General features: G+C 40.1%; 1 protein-coding gene and 1 long non-coding RNA gene across 2 annotated transcripts in view; one reads left to right on the plus strand and one right to left on the minus strand.

Annotated features, from left to right (window-relative positions):
- The window catches only part of LOC145441915 (nephrocystin-1-like), a 108,094-nt gene that overhangs the window by 64,401 nt on the left and 26,739 nt on the right, over positions 1 to 16,954 (plus strand). The window lies entirely within an intron of this gene.
- On the minus strand, positions 4,109 to 6,274 carry LOC145441898 (uncharacterized). Its single transcript, XR_013915907.1, has 2 exons — positions 5,543 to 6,274; positions 4,109 to 4,801 (listed from the first exon to the last, which is right to left on the minus strand). It is a non-coding gene; the product is annotated as an uncharacterized LOC145441898 (long non-coding RNA).

Here is a 16,954-nt window from a genome sequence, read left to right on the forward strand (position 1 = left end):
TTTAGATATCCCTGGATAAAACACACGCTGGCGTGGAATTACGTTCCCCTACGACGAAATTAGTTATTTTGTACGCTGCATAGGTATACGGAGACTGATACCTAATAATACGTAATATCCGCCATCCAAATCAATTATTCTTTGCTCACTGCAAGCAACCCAATTGATATCATATCACCAAAACATCGCTTGTCAATTGTTGGTATTCTGACTTGATCCCGTTTATTAGATATTTTCCTTTTGTGGTTCATTACATTATGGTTGGTGATTATGATTATGATTACATTGCGATTGGTGATACGGTTGTTGATATACAATGTTATTTCCAATTTTCTATTAGTTGCTGACGATTGCCCCTGAACATATTTGGGTGTATTTCAATAGGAATATACTATTCAATCGTGTTGTACATTATGTTTCAATCAAGAAGTATACTTTTTAGACTGAAAATAAGAACTCGAGATGGACAATAAATTTATTGGTAGGTCAGCCACGAATAGCCTAATGATTAGCAAAAAGCAAGACATGCATAGTGTGCCGTAATTTTAGCGGGAGTTATGCTGAGTCTCTGGAATATAACTACAGTCAAATTTTCAATCTTTTTATTTCTGGGCTCCTCGTCCCCCGTGTAGCTGTTCTTCCGGCGACAAAAAGCCCAGTATAAAAGAGCCGATGAAGAAAGAAAGAAAAGAGCAAGAAATTGCCACGAAGAACCATTAGCATCGAAGAAGATTGACACCGGGCAGTAAGTAGGCCGTGGTGGATGTCAGTCTAAGAGACCGCAAATGATCGTTCGGCATCCTCCTATCTGTTCATTACACCGTATTGTGTGTCTTGTATATTGCATTGTACAATTGTACATTGTGTGTACGTCTTGGGAAGATAAAAATATAATCTGAACAATATTGGGTAATTGTGCTTGTATTTACCTTCTTGCCTGCCACCTACCGGCTTATAATGTCGACAGCGACACTTGACGGATTCGAAATCGCCATCCCACCCACGTCCACAAAAATGTAGATATATATATATACCGATGAGAAGACGTGTTGGTTGGTATTTAAATAGCTCAGTGGTAATAACCCGATCTTGACTGACTTGGTTCGCGAGCTGATGCGCTCAAATAGCTTGGAATTCACTCCTAGCTACCCCACGGACGTCGGACAATCACTGCATCAATGCAATCGATTGTGATAATCCAAAACGCGCGATTACAGCTATCATTACAGGAAAGACCCGAACTTGTCGATTAAGAGTACATTGCAACTTGTGCAACTTTCTTTACAGCTTCCGGCAGCTTCCTAAATACTCGTAAGATATGTAGAATGCTATTTTAAGCTGTTTGAAGGAATCTTATAGTGCAACTTTAGTCCATTTTTTTCATGCAACTTTTTGCAACATTTTGCAACTTTTTAGATTTTTCAAGAAAGTATTTTCGATTTTGGTGAAATACACGGCCAAATTCGACTGAAACACCGTACATTAGCACTGAAGTTACGCTTTTACGGGTATTTCGGGAGCTGAGCCGGCAAAATTGACTTTTTTTGAAGTCAAACTGGGAAGTTGACCTTTTTTTTAGTCAACCGAGCAAAATGTCGTCTTTTGCATCTTTTGCAACTTTTGTCAAAAATAAATGCAACTTTCCACGGATTTAACTGCAACAAAAACTTGCCCTAGTAATCACGATTTTGCTTCCTTGAACTTGACTCTTGGACATATATCAGAAGACTACATAACTAGGACAGGGCACAATGTTTCGAGTGCTTGAATCTGAATCGCGTATTGATACTAATGATTCGATTCGAGGAGTGAGATATGATTATTTTCGAGTACTGAAATTATTCCCTAAGATTTGATCTATGAACAGGAATTATTGTTTCGATACTATTATATTTACTGTGGAAGCCTTAGAAACTTGAGTTGGTCGTAGGCTAATGCAGCATACGAACAAGTAGTAAAAATATACTTTGGTGAAAATGACATATCTGTGAAGTTCTGACCAATCTACAACATCGTTACAAAAATTGGTATGATCGAATAATACATTAGACCAGGGGTGGGCAAACTTTCGAGCTCGCGGACCGCATTCAACATCTGAATCCATTCGCGGGCCGCACTGTATAAAATTGGGATTATAATCCAAAACGCAATATTGTTATTTGATTATATAGTAAGGACATGGAGATTATACATGTGCTTACTTAAAACACACCAAACATTGCTTTGATGATATCGTACACGCGTCAGAAACAAAGTGACGAGATTTCATTGGCTGGTCAACCTCAATAACCAATTTGTCAAAACTATAGAAAGATGAATGTCGGTTGTCCCGATTCTTAGAGCAGGATTGAAATTTAATTGAAATTTTTTTCATTTGAGCTCAGCTTTGCGCTACGAAGTTTGAGAACCACTGTCTTAGAATTATCATGGTGAAATATACCGAAAAAAGTTTAATCAATTCCCTGCATTAATTCGATTTGCAGTACGCATTTTATCAATATTTAAAAAAACCTTTTTGCAACCGAGGGCTACTTTTGCGTAATGATTGAAGCGGCGGCGTACTATTTACTCCTGCCGTTTACCCGTACCGCACTGAATTTCCGCTTTGATATTCATAGCACTGGGCAGGACTGGACATCATGCTATCTGTTTTTATATCAGTCAGTTTGAAGCCTGGCGTTGTATGATATCAACTAGTGCGCTGTACTCAGGTATTTAACTTGACACTGCAATTCTGAGTGAGTGTTCCGAATGTGCATTAATTAAGCGTGTTTTGTGTTTGTTTTTGATGAAGTTCATGTCCGAAAAGGCTGATTTACAACGATAAGTTGAACCATAGACGCTTGCAACCTTCATAGCTGCTGCGCATACACCACTGTACTTTTCCTTATCAACAATGCATCAAACGTTTGCTGCAGAATGAGGTGGGGGTCATTTTGCAGTGTTACAATTTCTATCTCCAACTGTTCAGCACCCAGAAATGACAAGATTTCATTATACCGGACAGCAGCTACGATTACAGAAAGTTAGAAACATTAACAGAAACAAGCAAGTTTCAATATATATTGCCGTTTAGTTTCATGTCACGGTGTGCCCGACTTCCACATGCGAATCGTTCAAATCTAAAGCAAAGAATGTTTTGCCTTGCCAGCAATAATATTGGTTGCGACTGACCTATATCACATCGAAAGACGAAATCAACTGAAGCAGCAGCAGGTATGCAGAGATTGTGCCGGACAGGATGCTCACTTATAAGAAAGCTGACGTTGTATTTCGGCAGATATTTCAATCTACACTTGTCTACCACTTCATCCAAAATTTGGTTATACTCAGCGTTGGTGAAATGGGAAAAATCCCTACGCGTCACGTATCCTACTAATATTGGTTTGAAACTACCAGTTGTTGCACATCTGCTATCGGGATTTGTTGAATTACTCACGAAATCTGATGACCTAATGCAGACAAATAGCAAGCGGTCGTTATTGTCGCCTCTGCTGCGTAAATTGATCACGTGTGGAAAAGGCATATACAAAATATATGCTCTGCAGAAACGTTTCCAGAGCATGGAATTCGTCCAGTCGCACTTGATAACCTTGTTTTTACTTTCCGAGTATAATACTTAATCGGAATTAGCCCCTGTCTCGATCGACCATAATTCTGACGACTTCGCAAAGACATGAATGAAATGATTGCAAATAAATGAAGAATGATCAGCCAGTGCTGACTTTTGATGCAGTTACTGAAGATGGCCGTGGATTAGAAGATGAACACTGTGAACTGACAGATTTTGACTCCATTATCCTCGGATTTGGAATTACAGTTCTTGAGAAACCGGAATTCGAATTTGAATTCGATTCCAATCATACTGGATTTCCACGGAACTGTTGATCGAATCCGTGATATATATCTTTCTATATTAGATAATGTCTTATAAAACCCGATATAACCTAAATTGAATCTTTCCTTCTAGGTACTACTTACCACACATATATATTGCATACATTATTAAACTTCCGATTGCCCCGAAAGACACATATACACTATACAGATAAAGTCCCGTGTACAACTGCGACTTGTAGCCCGCTTTAGATATCAAAATCACAGGCCCTAATTTTTTACAAATTTATTAGGAATAAATAGATAGAAAACATAGATGAATTCAAATTCAAAACTAAATTTGCAATTTTCACAAGCGTTCCAGACAAACAAACTAAAAAATAATATTCATACTTTGGATCAAACTGTCCATTTTGTGATCACGTACTACGCGAATCACGGTGCACATTCGCTTGGATGGAAGACGAGTCAGTTCGCGCCATGCAGTTTTACCATGTGATTTTCAATTACTATAGGCCTTGCTATGTCATCGGCCTGTAGCGTTGCTCATTGCAGCAACACAGCCATCGACGAATTCCAATTTTCTTATTCTTGCAGCAGCACCACCATAACAAAATGAGTAACAGTATTACAAAGAGTAATAGTCCACCGAGTAACCCACAGACTGGAAACGAACTACTGCAAAGTCCTGCTGATGATATGGCGTCGGCCTTTGTAGTATTAGCAACGCTGGTAACTTGCATACTCGTGGTATAGTCCGTTGTTGAATGAACCGGTTTTGTGGAAATATGAGCCGCTGTCATAAGTTTATCGAGCAACACTGTTTTTCCCGGGGTGGTCGTAGCCGGGGCAAGTGTAGTGGTTACACAACCCCCGCGAAAACGTCTATAAGCGTAATTGCTGTTGCATATGCAAATACCATGGTCCTCGTGAGAGTATGATGGACATTCAACTATCTTCTTCCCTGCAAAGATTTACAAAAACATGAATATAATTGTATGGATTTCCTAATAATGAGCATCATTTGAATTGATGAATATAACTGCATAGCGAGGACGCGTGTATTTGTATATAGCGGAATTGAGCGACAGAATCACATCAAAAGGATCGATCAACTTTTGTTAGTACTCCATGCATTTTTTCTAGATATGTTTGCAAGTTTGGGACTGTAATTTTACCCAATCTTCGTAGACATTCGTGAAAGTGTGAATACAGACACAATGATACATGTGTAATGTGTATGATGCACCAGGCCCATACTTATGCACTCGTGCAACGACATATGTTTACGATGAAGCGACACCAGAAGATGAGTGCGCTTCTATATAAACCTCATCTAGAAACGTAACGCGTCACCGTCACTGTCTCCGACGTGACGTTTTAGTCACTTCATTCTGTGAGAGTTTTGGCAGTATACTGTCAATATTTTGCACGATACGGTTGAATTTTGTTTTGTCCTGATAGGAAATGATGCCGAATTGCAGAAAAGTAATCCTATACGATTCTTACAGCCACTTTGCGATATAATACACTTTCATATAATTACTCAATATCTGCGAGCAGTCATAGGTTAGAAACAAAATCATTTCATGCGACTCAATTCAAATTCTCTCTCTGTATGACGGAGAATGGATATGTAAATTAAGAATTCAACATTTTCTAATCCGCATATTTACAATATTACAGAAATAACGAACTTACTCACCTTCAACTATGCGGTGATTGTGAACCACACCCATAACATATAGAAACATGAACAATAAGCCATAAAATGTTGATGAAGTCATAATCGTAAATTACTGGAATATTCACGAAGCAATCCTAACGATAGAACACTAAACACATCAAATGATTTGCCGTTGTAACGCAGTTGCATTCGTATAAACTACAATGAATTTTTTCCCGCCAAAAAAGGCGACGCTATCTCGATTCCCGCGATACCTGTTATGACGATATATTAGTTCAGTATTGTACTCGCGACCTGTCATATTTCGTCACATCTTTTCCATATCACGTGTTGTCCGTACTATTAGTCCATAGTGTGACTCAATAAGTTTCTGTGTTGAATTCAACAACAGATAGTCACCTGACTGACACAGAAGCAGTCGGCGAAGTAGACTTTGTCCTCCTGTCTGACTGAAAATTGTCGTATACGGCCGAACGTGGAGCATGTCATTCTCATCGCTCAAACCCAAACTGATCCAGTTATAAATGACTCAATATCATGGTTGAATTAATCACTCAACAGTGCATATACGTCAGAGTCACAGTATGCAACAGGGAATCTTAAAGTATATGGGTTGCGCAGGGTCGCGACTGCACCCAGTGCGATCTTATAATATGTTTGCAATATTTTTTGATATTCTTGCAACAACAAAAAATCTTCAATATCCTGTGGATATTTTGTACGTGTCCGTCGTCACTATGTTACGTACAATAACGTGCAGTGAGGTTCATGGCAGGTGAAGCACTGACACCCCCCCCCCCCACACACACACATACACACACATGCACCTTTGGTATACCTAATGAAGATACAAGATGTGAAATAACAGCAGCCAGCAAGAGACAGCGGGTAGGCCATTGCAGTCGAAAAACATCATAAATGCCACAAACAACAACAACAACAACAACAACAACAACGCAGGCTATGTAAGTAGCTATTAGATACCACAATAAAAGCTGGGTATGGGTGGAAAATACTAACAGCTACACCAGTAAGGAAATGTATTTGCTCCGCATTACGTACCGGCCGTTTCAACTCCGCAATTCATACAACACTTCAATCGATAGCGCGTTTGACCGTGCTGCGATTGTCCAATTGTTATCGAATAGTAAGCGAGGCATATTCATATGTGCCTCACCTATATAGCTATTGTTTCTCTGATCTGTCATTGAACGCAATAATGCTAAATTTCACATTTCTTGGCGATTTTGAAGGAGGCTCCAGTGGTCAGAGAGTGGTAATATTCGGATTTTCGGAATAGTCGCGACAATAGCATTTGATTCATACCAGATATTATGAATTATGAGCTGTATATGATGAATTGCATTGACGCATGTGATGCACAATCCGCCTCAGCTGTGCCTCACTCTCTTTTCGCGCTGTATTGTTGAACAATAAATATGAATATTGGTGATGTTGGATGAAAAAATGTTCAAATTTAGTTATTCATGAACATTGACGGTAAATATCAATATCATTGAAGATTTTCAAAATTTTCCTTTACTCATCCTGGCGACAGGTGAGACACTGCCTCACTGTCTCCCCTGACTACACGTCACTGGTTAGGTACTATAGTCAATAAACGAAAGACGTAGAAAAGTATTTACTACACTATGGATTGATCATGAAAATGTGCCGACCTTTACGCAAATTGGTTTGAATTCATGATGAGATTTGTCCGAAATTGGTTTCCCTGGAAAACACCGTCGAAGAGTGCAAGGATGCTTTAGTGCAGTGGTTCCCAACCTTTTTGTCTTCATTCCCCACTTCAGATTTATTCTGAGCCTTCATTTCCCACCAGGACCGTAACAGCACTTCGTCAGTCCCACCAAAAAACGTTGGTCTTGGGCCGCCACAGGGTGACAAACCCAATTTCTGGGGGCGGAGCCTCCCAGAACCCCATCAGTCCTGCTGAGCCTGTACGATTTTTCCCCGTTACTTATCAGCTACATGGGTCTACTGTTTCTAGCGTATGCTGATTTGGACTAAATGCACGAAGTGCGAAAAATTTATATAATTCGTGTTTGAATCGGTAAATATGATCGGGAATTGCAATTATCAATCTTTTATCCCCTCTCTGCTCACGTATTCAGATTTACCGGTAGAGCTGAGTAAGGTGTGTTGGAAAAGGTAGGACCCCTAAATAGGAATTAGACATCTTCGGGCGGACTCGTTGGTATATTGACTTCATTGCATTATGCTATTTTGTGACCTCCTATATCTGCTATGTCAAAAGATATGGAAATCGCCAAAACTAAAAGGCACACACGATTTCAAGGACAATAAAACATATATGTATATTGTAGGCCTATATATATCAAAGTTTTCGGTCACCACCAGGCTATTCCTTCTCGGCCAAGGTATTTTCGCTGCTGATCGTTCTGGCACACTTCTCGGAGTTGCATGTTACATGGTTAGGTGGCATAAATTTCCAAAATAATACTTTAATTTATGTTAATTCACGAAATAATTTTTGGCCTCTTTTAGCTCGCCCTCCCCCAATTAGGGGGTTTGGGGTGCGGCAGTTACGGTTCTGTTCTCCACTACCCAGCACTTTTGTCATCACAGAGCAGTTATCTGCTGGTTTGACTACACAAGACACACAACCACACCAGTACGCAATACAATCGGCCATAACTGCAACATAAAACAGATTGTGAACCGATACCAGTGACGCTCAAAATTTCGCGAAAGCGTTATTTCACGTCAAACTAGTCGTGCTGGATGAGTTTGTGACGTCATCATTGGCCAGCCAGAGTTAAAAATGAGGTTTTGTAAACAACACGCGATATAATCTCCGATACATACATTCCAGAGCAGTTAACTGGTAGCGGTAATTGCGCATATGTCTCCGTGAATATGTAGACTGTCCTGTATATAATTTTGAACAAATGCGTCTATTCCCCACCAGTGGGGAATTCTCCACCGTTTGGGAACCACTGCTTTAGTGCATGAGTGTGCAACGAGCTGGTGCGCGAAAATGAGACGTATAGGCAATGTTCCCTCTAATTTTTCACGAGTCTGCGCAAACACGTCAACTCACTGCGCAGGCCCTTGGACAACAGTGCGCAACCGGGCCCCCATAGGGTGATAATCCAGACCCCCTAGGCTGTGTGCTTTTTGCCGCTATGCTTATCATATAAATTGGGTGTCCGTTTGGCGGGTGTGTCGCTTGAACGCGCGAGGCGCGAAAACTTTTCCTAAATTCCCTGATTGAGTCGGTATATTGTTATCAATTTTTATGAGAGAGAGATATAGTCTTTATTTCCATCCAACCAAAATACATAACAGGCGGCAATGGTGGTGGTACAGAAAATAGGCATGCACAGTATTCGGTATTAGATAGGAATGATCGATAAGACCGTGAAGGTCATCTAGTCTGATCACACCAGAATCAAACATGTACACTTGACTCTAAACAGTCTGGCTGTAAAAAATGTTACGGTAGTTAAAAAAATAAACGAAAAATTAAACGATGGTAGCAAATGATCAATGAAGCAATGTCTGGGCGAGGTGGGGCAACAGTGTTAGTGTAACGACAAGAGGTGATCAAGTAGGGCTTTTTTGAATCTATTGTAAGGCAATTCACGGATATGTGGTGGTAATGCATTCCAGATGATAGGTCCCGAGTAGTCGATAGATCTCTTAGTGCTCTTATGCTCTCTCTCATCACGTAATTAGATTTACCGGTAGAGCTGATCGATTCAGGTGTGTTGGAAAAGGTATAGGACCCCTAAATAATAATTAAACGTCTTCGGGCGTACCTATACTTTTGTCTTCCGTTTTCACATGCTCCGACAACCATTCCATGTTAACGGATCGCACTTCTTTGTTAATTTGGCTAGTGAAGGGATGAGCATGAGAAACCCATTCGTTTTGCCATCATTAAAAGCGATCAGTATAAACAGTGGCAAGCAGAATTAGCGAGTATTCACTCAACGTTGGCCACACAGGCAAGCAGCTAGCCAAAACACTTGTAGCGACACAAATGGACGCTTGTAACCGCAAGTACTTGTGGGACCTTCTGTGATGTCACAATAAATTAGTGTACGTACGTCGTACATGGTGACATAGATTACTAGTAGATACCAGAGATGAGCGGATTTGAAATTTCTATGTCCTAATCCAATCCAAATCCGAACATTTCAATCCAAATCCAAATCCTAATCCATAACTTTTTCATATTCTAGTCCATGTCCAATCCTAATCCGATTCCAACTGGAAATTCAGAAAAAATACTAATTTATGCAATGGAAGGATTCGAAAATTTTCTTTCGCAACGAACGATTCACTTGATTCAAGATAACTTAGTAACCATAAGTACATTATTAACTGATCCGAATAAAGTTTGTCGCCATTCGCCACACGACATTTCAATCTCCCAGAAAATAGGTAAATCCAATCCAAATCCTAATCCGTTCTGAAAAAAATGTCTAATCCAAATCCAATCCAAATCCGACAAAATTTCACAAATCCTGTTTTTTCAAAACCTAATCCTAATCCATGCTCATCTCTGGTAGATACACGCACGGGAACGCACTTCATATCAATACATGCTATCGATGTAGGTAGGCCTTCCGCGTTAAAACACTGATGTGACGTTTTAATATCGGCAATGCACTCATTACTATTAAGACATATACAGTCATGATACGAATATTCCAGTCTGACTGAAGCAAGAACAATAATAGCGTATGACCTTATCGACTTAAGATTCCCGTTCAAACGAATCGCATAAAAACAAAATTTGCGCTGCTGAGAAGCTGATGTAATTCAATGCCCCGCAGTGCTCAGTTGAAGCATTTCTCGATCAGCGTTTGCAAAGGGATGGATTTTTTCAACAATATTGGTGCTTGTACTTGCATATTATCCTATCTCACCATACATGATCAGATTTGCCTGATGGAAGTGATGACTTCGAATATTTACGGCATGTAATTGATGTACAGTAAATGTTATGCAACGTTCATGCCACGCCGAGAATAATACTCGCAGATCAACATCGAACTATAGCCCATTGTTATTTATAACTTTGTTAAACCATGTTATTTCGCCATTCCCAGAAAAGATTGCGCTATTGAAATGATATCAGTATCGCTCACGCGACCATACTAAAACAAAAATCTCTTTCGTGAGACCCACGTCATAGTAAATTATCATTTCTTAACAGAACGCAATATTTGCCTTTACGGGCCGCACTTTTACCTCGGTTTCAGACTTCAGAGATAACACTCTTTGCCCCTTGCAATGTTCCCTCTCATTTTTCACGAGTCTGCGCGCTTGCGCGGACCCTTGGAGAACAGTGCGCAACGACTAAAAAAAGTCATCACTTCAGATTTTTTGTGCGCAGCTTAGATTTTCTGTGCGCAGAGACCATTTCACCACTGCGCATTTTCGCACGTGCGCAGCTTAGAGGGAACATTGCGTATAGGTATTTCGAGGTCAACCGCCAGCCGCGCTTGGACAAAAAGTCCATTTACATGGTGAAGTCGTCTCGGAGCTAAGTCGTCTTGGAGTTGGGTTGCATTAAAAAAAAACGGTATTTTAAAGCACTTTGTTTAAAACATGTGAGCCTACGGAAAATTACCGCCCGATGTAGCCGATGTATATCGATATGGAATGGTTTGAACCCTCAAAATAGTCGGTACAACACGAATAGTACAGATATCTCGTCAAAGGAGCTAAATATACCCTATATTTTAATTGCTCAATGTCAATCACTATGACGTCGCAATTGAATATTGGTGACGTCATGGCTTAAAAAACACAATAAAAAACATGTTTTAAATAAGGGCCTCGTTTTAAACATGTTTGTTTTAAGTTGATTTTTGTTGTAAATGCAACCCTATCTTGGAGTGATGCCACGAGATTACTTACCGAAGTGCTAAAACTTCGATGGAGTTTACGTTGGCAAATCTTTATCACAGCTCAAGTGATAGGAGGCCTACAGCCGTCTAGGATTGAACTGGGGTATTATGCTACGTCAATCAGTTGCAAGAACAAGAAATAATTTTACGAAATTTTAGAATGGCTAAGCACACCTTGCGTATTTTCCGAATTGTCAGTTGTGCATGTGCAAGCTATATTGTTGGCTATAAGCCTACTCGTGTCATAATCCGTGACGCTGAGGCGGCTGAGCAAAAAAGACCATGTGCATATTCTTGGAAAAGCGGTATCATTATACGTAGGTTATAGTTATCAGCTCGTATCATGTAATGACAGAGGGCTCTCCTTTTCATCCAGTTGAGATACGTGCAGAGTTCATGCAATATTCTTGTTAATGTTGGTAGAAGTGGTAGAGTCGGGATTCATTTACAAGCACCGGTACGGGGTAGCCTAGTGCTCAAGCCAGCCGTCTCCAGTATCAGTATCAGTTTATTAATATGTTCATCATTTCAAAACACCACAAAACTGCGATACAATGAAAAGATAGAAAGGTCATCACTTCGGATTTTTTGTGCGCAACTTAGATTTTCTGTGCGCAGAGACCGTGCCAGCACTGCGCATTTGCGCACGTGCGCAGCTCAGAGGTTTTATGCAGTGCTCGCGTACTACCTAAATAAGTTACGCACGCCGAAGGCGGTCAAAATGTATCTACCGTGTTGAGCTGCTGAAGGCAGCGAAACAGAAAATAGACTTCCCAGTTTAATTGAGGCGCAGTATATGATTTCTGTAGTGGATTGATTGATTGATCAAATATATTAAAACGGAATTTGGTTAGGTATAAGAATCTCAATGCTTTACGACTAGATCTCTAACCAGTAAGCCGTCATTGGAGGGATTCCCTCTACCCGCGACGACGACGGCTTCAAAAAACTCAAAATCAACCCCACCTGAACTAATAACTCCCTTCGGCCAAAAGAAAACAATCTACTCGCGTACCACCTGGAACACATTCGCGTACCACTAGTGGTAGGCTACGCGTACCACAGGTTGGGAACCGCTGGCCTAGGCGAAGTAGAGAAGAGACATGCACATTGCACAGTTGCACACTGAATGAAAAGTAACTCCAAGTGACTCTGCGGAACGGATTTGGCTCAAGACGGTTTGAAGCAGTTTGCCTTTTCCTCTTTTTCGAAAATTATGGAATAGGATTGACGAGTCAACTTCGAAGCTGACCCAAACGGTCATGTATTGGCTTGTACATAAAGACATTAAGTTTGGGGCAACATACGACTGGGCAAAGTGTGTTGCCAAAAAGATCGGCGGCGTCAAAAGCATATTTTTTTTCAAAAGCTTATTTTTGTCATTTTCAGATTTTATTTTTGGCAGTTTTGGCATTGCCAGGAATTTGTATTTGTATACTCGAATTACCGATGCAAAACACTGTATAGTTTAATCTTTCATATCAAATGAAAGTCACAAAACATGCAGTATCCACTTTGTGTCATCAAAGATCGATGGGGGTTACTTCTTGGCGATCGTGGCATTTTGCACTGTGTATAAGTGTATGTTAAATTGTTCATTGATGAAACTATATCTCTGTTGTCCAACGGGACACAGTCTATCAGTGATTGCACCATATGCTGACATTTTTATAAACAAGTTCTAATAAATAGAATTAGATATATATATAGGCTACGCATTGGCCTAAATGCAGCATGGGCCGCGTTTGTCAGCTACATGAGGTATCAAAATGCACACGAGCATCGAGCGGTGACAACAGGAAAATGCCTATAGTCAGTAGTCATTGATCTGCATTCCTAATTGCTGGATAACATTTACTACCCGGGTTGATCAATCCGCCGTATATCGTAAATCCAGATTTCAGTACTCAACTTTTTGGCCTCAACCCCAAGATTTTCATTCGTACTACTGATATCCCTTGGACGGTTGACCGCGGCTTTCCGAAGGGTTCAAGCACCACAATTTAGGCATTTAGCGTTGCACACTTGTTTGGCACTTCATGCAGACACATTTCAGTATACTGTAACAGAAGGCTCGTTGCCGAACTCAGGCGCTCCATGTAACAGAAGGCTCGTGGTGCCTGAAGCTAATGCGAAGCTGATGGCGACTTGCTATCCTGTCGTTGTGAGTATTCTTAGCCGGGCAGATGCACTCGTTACAGATGTATTTCGGAGAAGCGTATTTTTTTTTTTAGTGGGAGGATGACCGCGGTCATCCCAAATTTAATTCAGATAAAATTTCAATACAGACAGGGCAAATTATTCTATTACATCGCTCTTTTCATTCGCATCATTCATTCAGTAAAATTTCAAACACAAATTGTCATTCGCTCTCACATTCATACTCATAGACATTCATTCCAATTTCTTTTCCAGGATTCATCATCGTCATCGGTCATTCGTCATCATCCTTGCGTCATCGTATTCCCGTCATCAGCATTCTCGTTCGCCGTTCCCATTTCAGGTCTCCGTCGTCATCGTTATCGTTTGCCGTCCTCCGATCATGTCTTCAGGTTTGTGTTTTCGGTTTTAGATTAGGGGTTCTTCCGTTTTTTCTTCGAAGTTTTTCAGGCTGTCGATATGTCTCCAATTTGGCGATTTTCTTATTCGTGTCGCCATCTTTCGCAGGATATTTCGGGTCAAATTTCTTTTCTCTTCTTCGTCGTTTTCGGGTTTTTTGTTTTCAATGTCTAGGTTCCATTTGTATTTCAGGATGACTTTTTTGAAGATCGAAATCAGGGCTATGGCAGCTTCGCTCGTCGTGCCTTGATGTTGCAATATGAGCTTCGGATCTCTGAGTCTGATGTCGAGTTTTATTTCTAGTTTTTCCAGAATGTCCTGTGTAAATCTACATCGCCCAAATACATGTTGGATTGTGTCATTTTCTTGTTGACATAGTCTGCATTTGTGGGTTTCAATTTTCCCATTTCTAATTTTCAGTAGATTTCGTTTTTTCTTTGCTTCTCCGAATAGATATCCTTCATCTGCTAATCTGAAATTGATAATTTTCTCTTCGCTTTTTAGAATAAGGTTCATCCGCGATTTCTCAAGGGTGAGCTTATCCCAGTTTGCTTTCTGTGTTATTTGGTTTTCATGAAAAGAGTTCAATTTATTGTATACTTCTTTGAATTTAAGTTTCTCCCATTCCTCTTTTTCTATGTTCATTTTTTTGATGAGCTCTACGTGGTCTGCCAGGTTCTTCTCTATCTTTAGCTTGTGTGGCATGTCGTTGGTATAGAGCTCACCGTTTATTTCTCTAATTTTAGTTCCTAGGTAGTACATCTTTATGTAGTGCCACATTTCTGTCGGAGTATCTTGTTTTGCCATTTCTTGGTATTTAATGATCTAGCAAGCTTCAGATAAGGTTGTCACGAAGGGTATTTTTAGTCCCCCTTCAGTCTTCTTTTTGATCAGAGTTGTTCTTTTGATCGTTTCTATTCTTTCTGGCAGATATAAGTATCTGAAGAACAGGCCTTCAATCTGCTTTTGTGTTTTTCGGGGTATCTTCTTTATTCTTGCTGTGTACGTTATTTGGGTGCACGTAAGACTTTTTAAGACATTTGTCTTCCCCATCCAGGAGAGGTGTCTTCCTCTGTAGTTGTTTAGTATTTTCTTTATCTTGTCGATTTTTTCTTTCCAACTGTCTAATATGTCATTTTTGCCAAATCTATATCCTAGTATTTTGACTTGTTCCTTTTTCCAGCATTCGTATTCTGATCCTAATAGTTCTAGTTTGGATTTGTTGTTGGTACTTAGTATTTCTGTTTTCTTTTTGTTAATTTTCTGGCCCGTCGCCAGTTCAAATTGCTTTAATATCTCGAGGGTCTTCTCTAGGGATTTTCTGTCTGTCGCAAAGATTGTGAGGTCATCTGCGTACATTTGGGTCTTTAGTTCTAATTTCCCTAGTTTTAGACCTTTTATACCTTTGCTGTTCTCGATTTTTCTTACTAGCGGATCCGCGCATAAGGCATATAAAGGCATGCTTAGCGGGCATCCCTGTCTTATCCCGTTGTTAATGGAGATTTCTTCTGTAAGCTCCCCGTTAATTTCTATTTTGCTCAAGGCTTCTCTGTACGTTGTTTCAATGTATAGTTTGTAAAATTGTCTCCCATGTTTAGTTTCCCTAGGATTTTTTTCAGGAAGGTATGGTTGACTTTATCAAACGCCTTCTCCTGATCAAAAGACGTGATCAGGAGAGGTAGGTTTTTGTCGTTACAGTATTTGATAGCAGCTTCGATGTTTTCTGCTGCATCAAAAATTGATCTGCCTTCTACACTGCATTTTTGAGGTTTCATTACAATGTTGGGCAGATATTCTTTTAGCCTGTTTGCTAGTACTTTTGCCAGGATTTTATAATCCTGGTTAAGTAGAGTAATAGGCCTATAGTTTTTCAGGAGGTTTGGGTCTCCCTTTTTGTAGATTATTCTGACTATGCCTAATCTCGATGACTGGCATTGATTCTTAAAGAGGAACGCGCTATTGAGAGTTTCCAGTAGCTCTCCCTTAATTATGTGCTAGAATTTTTTATAAAATTCGGCTGAGAGCCCGTCTGCTCCCGGCGATTTGTTGTTTTTCAGGTTTTTAATTACTTTTTCAACTTCTTCTTTACTAATTTGTTTATTTAGTAAGTCTTTTTCGCTCTCTGTTATATTTATGTTCTCTAGTTCTTTGATGAACGGGTCTTGTTTATTTTCCTCTACTGTTTCAACGTTATTCCAGAGTTTATCGTAGAATCGTTTCGTCTCGCTTAGAATTTCCTTTTCTGTTTTATAAATTTCAGTTTTTTCCTCGTTTTCAAGAATCTCTATTTGGCTCTTGGTCCTTTTGGCCTTGAGTTTGTCGTAGAAATACCTTGATGGTCGTTCGTTCTCTTCGAATTCTTTTATTTTATAACGTCTACATTGTTCTCTTGTCTTCTCCGACATCACGTCTTGGGTCTGTTAGGACTGTGTTGCCATTCGAACATAGTGTCTGGGGCGAGTTCGGACTGTTTTGTCCCTCGGACATCGTGTATGAGGGGGGTGTTCAGACACCATGTCTGGCGTGTGTTAGGACTGTGTTGTCACTCGCTGACATAGTATCTGGGATCTGTTTGTGTTGCGCCAGACATGACTCAGACCTGATATCTGCGCACTTATTTTATCCGGACATGCTCCGGAGCTGATACCTGCCCACTAAATACCCCCAGACATGGTCCGAACCGGATATATGCGCGCTTAATGGACACATATATGCGTCAGACGTGATACCCGTGTCCTAAACGACGCGTTTTTGCTGATATCTGCGATAGCTGGGTATATCCACAGTAGTGGTGGCTGAGTATATCCACAGTCACCAGCAAACACAAAACTTATTGAAGATATTTTTTAAACATCTTTCATGAGTTCAAAAGATGTCCTTCGATTATGTGCAAAATATATACATTTGTCGACAGAAATGGATATATATAAGACGTCCTGTAGGACATCCTCAAAGACATTCTGAT

This window comes from Botryllus schlosseri, chromosome 6 (genome assembly GCF_051294905.1).
Source record: "Botryllus schlosseri isolate E-star chromosome 6, Bs_hap1, whole genome shotgun sequence".
NCBI lineage: Eukaryota > Metazoa > Chordata > Ascidiacea > Stolidobranchia > Styelidae > Botryllus > Botryllus schlosseri.